General features: G+C 45.1%; 1 protein-coding gene across 4 annotated transcripts in view; it reads right to left on the reverse strand.

Annotated features, from left to right (window-relative positions):
• GRM5 (glutamate metabotropic receptor 5) overlaps positions 1-908 on the reverse strand; it is a 322,075-nt gene extending 321,167 nt beyond the window's left edge. For all 4 annotated transcript variants that reach the window (XM_073336744.1, XM_073336740.1, XM_073336753.1 and 1 more), the window contains exon 1: positions 619-908. The gene's annotated coding sequence lies outside the window, so the exon portion shown is untranslated. The remainder of the gene's footprint in view (positions 1-618) is intronic.
• Between the last annotated feature and the right edge of the window lie 5,909 nt (positions 909-6,817).

Below are 6,817 nucleotides of genomic sequence, written 5' to 3' on the forward strand. Positions count from 1 at the left end.
AGTCTCTACAAACTCAACACCTCCCAGAGCGCTGCGGCACGAGCCGCAGCAACAACAACAGGGGGAGGGAATCTCCTCTCTATTCCCGGCTATTATGTAAAAATGTCATGTAAGTAATAGCTGATCTGGACTTTACAGGCTGCTGCTGGGGCTGACTGTTTACCAGGACGTCGTTGCAGAGGAGGATTAGTTCGTGCATCCATTTTAGAGCATTAACATACTTTTGCTGCCGTTCCCGCTGCTCCACAGCCTGGGTTTCGGCCATGCCCGGCTCTTTCCTCTCGTTGGATTTGTTGTTGTTGTTTTTTTTAGTTCAAACATTATTCTCTGCGAACACGAGGTGACCCAGATCCCAACCAACTGATCTGCACCAGCCAAGCGGGCTGGTCTATCGCACGGACACCACCTCTGATCAGCGCCCGAACCCCAAACACCTGTCCGGCCAGGGGCTACTTTCTCAAACTTGCTCTAGGGGGAAGAGGAGGGCACGGGGGGAAAGAACAGCTGCTGGAGCCCAGCCCTCCCCCCCAAACACACCCCATAGCCCCTTCACCGGCCCGGCGATCCAGCCTTCAGGACACCGAGCCCAGGAGATGGCTCGGGGAGGGGAGTGCTTACCAGGACTCCTCCACTTAGTCCCAGCCCGCTGGCTGCCCCTGGGAGACGGCGCCGGCTTCACACTCTTCCGAAGCTCTCGCCGGCTCCTTGCGGCAGCGAACGCCCCGGCCGCGGCGGCGGCGGCAGCAGCCAGTTCCCTAATGCAGAAGACACCGCGCGCCCGCCTGTGTGTGTGTGTCTAGCACGTGTTTCCTCCAGCCGGCTCCGGAGCGCAACTGGAAGGAAGGCGGCTGCCTGCCACACAGTTCACACCTGCGCTGGAGGTGTCAGGGCGAGCCGGGCCCACAGTGCTGGCCCAGCAGCGCCCCCTCGCGGGGCACGGGCCTCCCAGCTTTTGCTCCTGCCCTCCCTACTCGCGTGGGGGCAGGAGGGAGGGACATCGTGCTGTTCTCCCCTCCCCCCTTGTCTTTGACACCATCCGGCGCGATTGATCTGTGAAATTCCTAGAAGGGCTGGAAGCTGCAGCCACCGATGAATAGGGTGGCTAATATATTTAGCAAAATCACAGATGGAGAGAGAGAGGCGATGGGGTGGGGGGGAGAAAAGACAGATAGGGATCATGGTGGGGGGAAATGAATGTCCTGTCTGGAACTGGGAAGTTATCTGGTGCCTGACTGCCCTCCAACAGGGATTTGGGGGAGGGGGGGACTTCATGGGGGGATTTTCCTGGTTCCACTGAGCAATCACTGACTACCTTTCTCCCCCTACCCACTTCCCAAATACTGTTCCTACACTCCATTTATACAGTATAAATATAAACAAGCAAGAACAGAATGCATCCTACCACTAAGTGATACCTAGGCATCTGGATTTCATTCTATTGATCTAGATGATAATGTAGGATATCCAGTATATTATATATAACATACATATATTGTATTCACATAAACACATATGCTTAATCTGTGCCAAGTAAACACTCATCTATAGTACTATATTCTTATTACTATTATCATCACATGGGTGTGTCATTCCATGTCAGATTCCCTTGTCTGAGTTCAGCATGCCAGATGCTTGTAGCAGCTGGATCAAAGATTAAAACCTAGCTGAATAAAATGGATGAGGGCAGCCTTGACACTTGCATTAGTTATGCAGGCTATTAACCTTCTAATCAAGCTCCCAGTAAAACAGGCTTGTTGGTTTTGCAAACAAAAACAAAATATGGTGTATTTAAATTTGCTGCACCTTCTGTATTTTACAAGTGGGCTATTCATTTCTCTGGTGGCACATCTTCTTATACAGAATTGTCTTGTCTATGTTCCAGATTCTGTATATGTTTTAACAATATACAGTGGAAGTAATCTCCCTGCAAGCACGTAGTAATACTGTCTATAAAGTGATAGTGAATGAATGAAAATTTAAACACATACATAATGTATGTATAGAGAGAGAGAGATAGGACAATTAATAATATTCTCATAGCACCAAGCAAGATCAAGGCCCCATTTTGCTAGGCACTGTACAAACACAGAGTAAGAGGGAGCCTCTGTTCTGAAGAGCTCACCATTTAAATAGACAAAGGGTGGGATAGGAAACGGAGGCGCTGCATTGCAGCAGGTTACACAGGCAGAGCCAGTAACACAACCCAGGGCTTTCAAGTTGCAGGCCAGTGTCCTGTCTCCTGGACCCCAAACTCTCTGGATACAGCTACACTGGAGCTGGGAGTGAATCTTCCAGCCCAGGCAGACAGACTCACTAGCTAGTACCCTACACGTAGCAGTGTGGAGGTTGTGGCAGGGGTGGTGGTACTAGCTGCCCAAATAAAAGCTTGCCTGACCTTCAGCATTTGTATTTGGGTAGCTAGACCGTGCTGCAACATCCACACTGCTATTTCTAGTGTTCTAGCTGGAGCAGAGCTAGAGCATGTCTGTCTACTGGGCCGGTAGGCATGCCCCCAGCTGCAGGTAGACAAACCCTCTAAGGCCAACATTTCTAGGGCCAAAATTTTAGAAGTGGCCTCTCACTTTTGGTCCCTCAGTTTCTGGACAGCCAACTAGAGACATTCAAAGTTAAATAGGCACTTTGGAGCATTGCAAGATAACTTTTAGGTATCCCCCCTGCACTAGAGAAGAAGTTTTTTGGAGGGAGAGTACAGAGAAGATGCCCTTGGATATGGCCACAGGTGAACTTATGAAGAGTCATTTTAGGAAAGTGAATGGTGCAGAAACCAGTTTGCAGGAAATCTAATGAAAGAAGAAGGATCAAGCTCATTGTAGGGTGTGCTTTTTCCAGGTGCCCTCCTCTACCCTGATTCCAACTTTTCTCTTCCTAGAGAGCCACTGTCACTTCCAGAATGGTGTTAATGAGCTGCACCTGCCACAGAGTGAGCAGAAACTCTGTAGCATTCTCCCAGGTTCTACATCATCAGAGGTTAAGTCAAACTATTTTTTCATTTAAATTTTTCAAATTTTTCAGATGTTGACAAAATTGGATGAAAATTTGTGATATGTTCATGATTTTTCTTGTTTTTCCACTAGCTCTAAATATTACTATTATTCACATGCATTTACCCATCCACATTTATGTTTATTTTCAACCACCATTCATCCAAAGAAGCCGAAAGCACTGTTTACAATTTACATACAAGGATCACTTCCCCAATTAAATACAACTCAGAATGAGGATTAGCCACAGTGGGAATGGAAATTTTTGGTTATAGGCACCACAGCAAATCTCTACATTTAGGAATTTGCCTAGAGTAGACAGGACCTCCGTTTAAAGGTATCACACAAGGTAAAATGCATGAACTTCACTTGTGGATCTCAGAAGGAAGAAGGGCTAAGCTTCTGTGTTTCCAGGAAGGTTCAAGCTTTGTGCTTAGATTGCTAACACTGTTCTCTCTGACCCAGAAGTATGTAACTTGGAGCTATGATACCAATTAAAATTATAAAATTCCAGTTTCTGCTGAAAGGTTTCAGATCCGAGTAGGGAGCTCTTAACAGTCACAGTGAAGGATGAAATGTTCTGAAGCTCCCAGCTGTGCAGCTGTTAACAAATTCACATACTCGAAGCTACCGTCACTTAAGGATGAGGGACTAGTATAAAGTCCAAGCATTGTGGATGAAACACTAATGCTAAGTCCCATTCTGTTTTTTGTTTGTTTGTTTTTGACTGCTACATGTGCTCCTAACTGGCTTCCAGCATTGCCCCTTCCGCTGAACTGTTGGGGAGGAGAGTTGGGGGCCCAATTTCTCCATTGCCCTGAACCGTGTGAAGAGATTTACACCAATGCAAAGTGAAAACAACTCGTTACCATTCTGATTCAGTTCTGTTTTACACTCCCTTTGCACTGGTGTCAATGAAACTATGGTGCAGGGCAGAGGAGAATCTAGCCCTAGGTCTTGAGAGTAGGTTTGTTCTTCTCTGGGGACCATTGTCTTCAGTGGGAGTTTTGCTCAGTCAAGGACCACTGAGTTTGCACTGGGAAGAGAGATTAATGGCAGAGATTCAGGATGCTGAGTATATTTTATTTGTAAAAGTGGAAGGAAACAAACAGGAGGAGTCAGTTGAGCTGCGTCCACCAGTAGTAGTTGGCACACCAGAGGAGTAGGAGGAGAGAAAACAGATTACATTCACCTGTTCATGGAGAGGCAGCTTCAGGACTCTGCTCCACTTAAACCATCAGAATAGGGTGTAAGTGGGACATGGGAGTGAACATCATCCTAAATATATCTCAAACCTTTTCTCCATGAATGAAGATGGCAAAGCATCACAGCAAAGCCAAACACAGGTCATTCCATTTGCAGAATCTCAGTTGCAACACTGATGTTTCTATCCCCTTTTGCCAGAGAACCTCTCCCTCAGACACGGTGGTCTGATCTTTTCCCCTCCACTCCCAAGATATTTAAATTCAACTAGACAAAGGACCAGTTTGTGGTAGGAAACAATCCTGTGTTAGCAAGGACACAGACTAGATCAGTTCTTAATCTGGCAGCTGACTGGTGTTCAGAAGGTTCTGGATCCACTTGTTTGCTTCCAGCTCTTTCTGTAGTTGTACAGGCTCCTCCTGGCAAAGAGGAGCTTGGATATTTGTAAAAGTGGCAGGGAACAAACAGGAAGAGTCAGTTTAGCTGTCTCTGCCAGTAGCTGCTTGTATATCAGAGGAGGAGGAGAGAAAACAGCATTCACTCTCAAGAAGCCAAAGCCACTAGTAGACTAGTTAAAATACAGGAGAATTGTTAAATATTTCAGTTATTTGTTTCTAGTAACGTCTTCATTGTGCTATTGTACATGTATAAAGGAAGGCACAGTTCCTATCCTGAAGAAGGTACTATGTTTTCCTGACATTTCTTTCCCATGTAGCAATTGTGGTAGCTGCCACAGAAATATCAAATGGACTGAAAATGAAAGTGGAGATTATTCACTAGATACTATGTCTGTTCAGATGGGTTCCACTCTGTGAAAAAGTCTGAGGACCCCTAAACCAAATGCCCTAATGGGGTTTTCTATCTGTAATTTCTAGTGGGATGACTTCTTAACAGTCAGCTGGCTCCTAGATTTGTGAAATGAGTTATTTCATTCAAGAGAGGAATGACACAAAAACAGGATTAATAAATGAATATAAAGTTACATATAACTGCACAGTTCCCATCAATATATAATTGAATAGAAAGAGGAATTAGCAGCCTATTTGCTTATACAGTTGCAGCACAGATGTATTCAGGACAAGCTTTGTGTTGTTTTCAGGGTAAACTTTGCCTTCCCTTAGATCACAAAACTTAGTCTGCCAATCCCAGGTATCTTCTCAGAGTAGCTAATCTCAAATCAACTAGGTACTCATTGGTTCCATTTGTCCCTATGATTGCCCATGTCCACTGAGGAATTTTACAACTGGGTTGCTTCCCTTAGGAGGCTGGGTGATAACATAGCAACCTTAGACTTGAGAGTAATACAGAAGGGATGTCACTTAAACAATCACACCTCACTTATATTCAATGTCTCCCCAGTCTCTCTCCCGGTTTCCTCATCTAAGGCCATGGCTGTACTAGGCAGTGAGCCCAGAGGTTGATGGACTGAAACTATCTGCTGCTAAAATGCTTTGCTACTCAGATACCATTGTGAGAGTAGAAAACTATAAATTAATAGAAAGGGGGCACTCAGTGGGATGATGGCACCCTGGACATGAAAAAGCGTCTGTGTCTTTCAAAAGAATGGTATGTCAATTAACAGCCATCTGAAGTAACCTGTTTTTCAGCAAAAGTCACTAGCACTGATCAGAAGAAATGTAAATTCTTGCTTCTCCCCGTGTGTCAAGTTAACTGTCAGGCTCAGCTTTAAGTGGCTCCGAGACAGCTAATGTGCTATGGGAACACTCTGAGCTATTTGTTTATCTAACCTAAGCTAGTGCAGGGATTTCTCACGTACCTACCACCTGTCTGGTTGACAGAAATACTTACCTCTGTCTGGTTTCAGAGTAGCAGCCGTGTTAGTCTGTATTCGCAAAAAGAAAAGGAGGACTTGTGGCACCTTAGAGACTAACCAATTTATTTGAGCATAAGCTTTCGTGAGCTACAGCTCACTTCATCGGATGCAACCTCTGTCTGTGTGCACCAAGGTTTGCCGTATGCTTTCTGACCTTCAGAAAGGATCTAAAAAATCCCAGTTAACTCCAAGAAGTTCTCACAGCTAGTAGCATATTTGATTAGGATGAAATGAGGAACCTAGAGAGAGAAATATTCCATAGAATGCTGGTTTAGAAGAGAGTTTGATGAACCCACATTTGAATAAAATAATTTAAGTAAAACCAGGGAAACAGAAGGTAACTTTGAAATATTTTAATACCAGAGCTGAGGTGGGGTGTTTTTTTTGGGGCGGGGTACATAAACCACTCTCTGATTTCATATGAATTGTCCCTGTATTGAGCTTTCATCTTGGTGTCAGAAAAACAAAGTCATAGAGTTTAAGGCCAGAAGGGATCACCCGATCATATAGTCTCATGCCCTGTATACCACAGGCCACAAACACCACCCAGCACCCACAAACTAACCCTAATTAGACCAAAGTCTTACAGGTCACAGGAGAATGAACTATTATGTGCCACACACAAAGAATAGGAGGGACTGAGGTGCACCCGTGACTGAGACGCACATAATGGTAGGGAATTGTTTAAGTGAGATACATCCAGATAATCCTGGCAACTGACCCACTTTCGCACCCTGCAGAAGAAAGTGAAAAAAAACCCAAGGTCACTGCCAATATG

Source organism: Lepidochelys kempii, chromosome 1 (genome assembly GCF_965140265.1).
Source record: "Lepidochelys kempii isolate rLepKem1 chromosome 1, rLepKem1.hap2, whole genome shotgun sequence".
In the NCBI taxonomy this organism is placed as follows: domain Eukaryota; kingdom Metazoa; phylum Chordata; order Testudines; family Cheloniidae; genus Lepidochelys; species Lepidochelys kempii.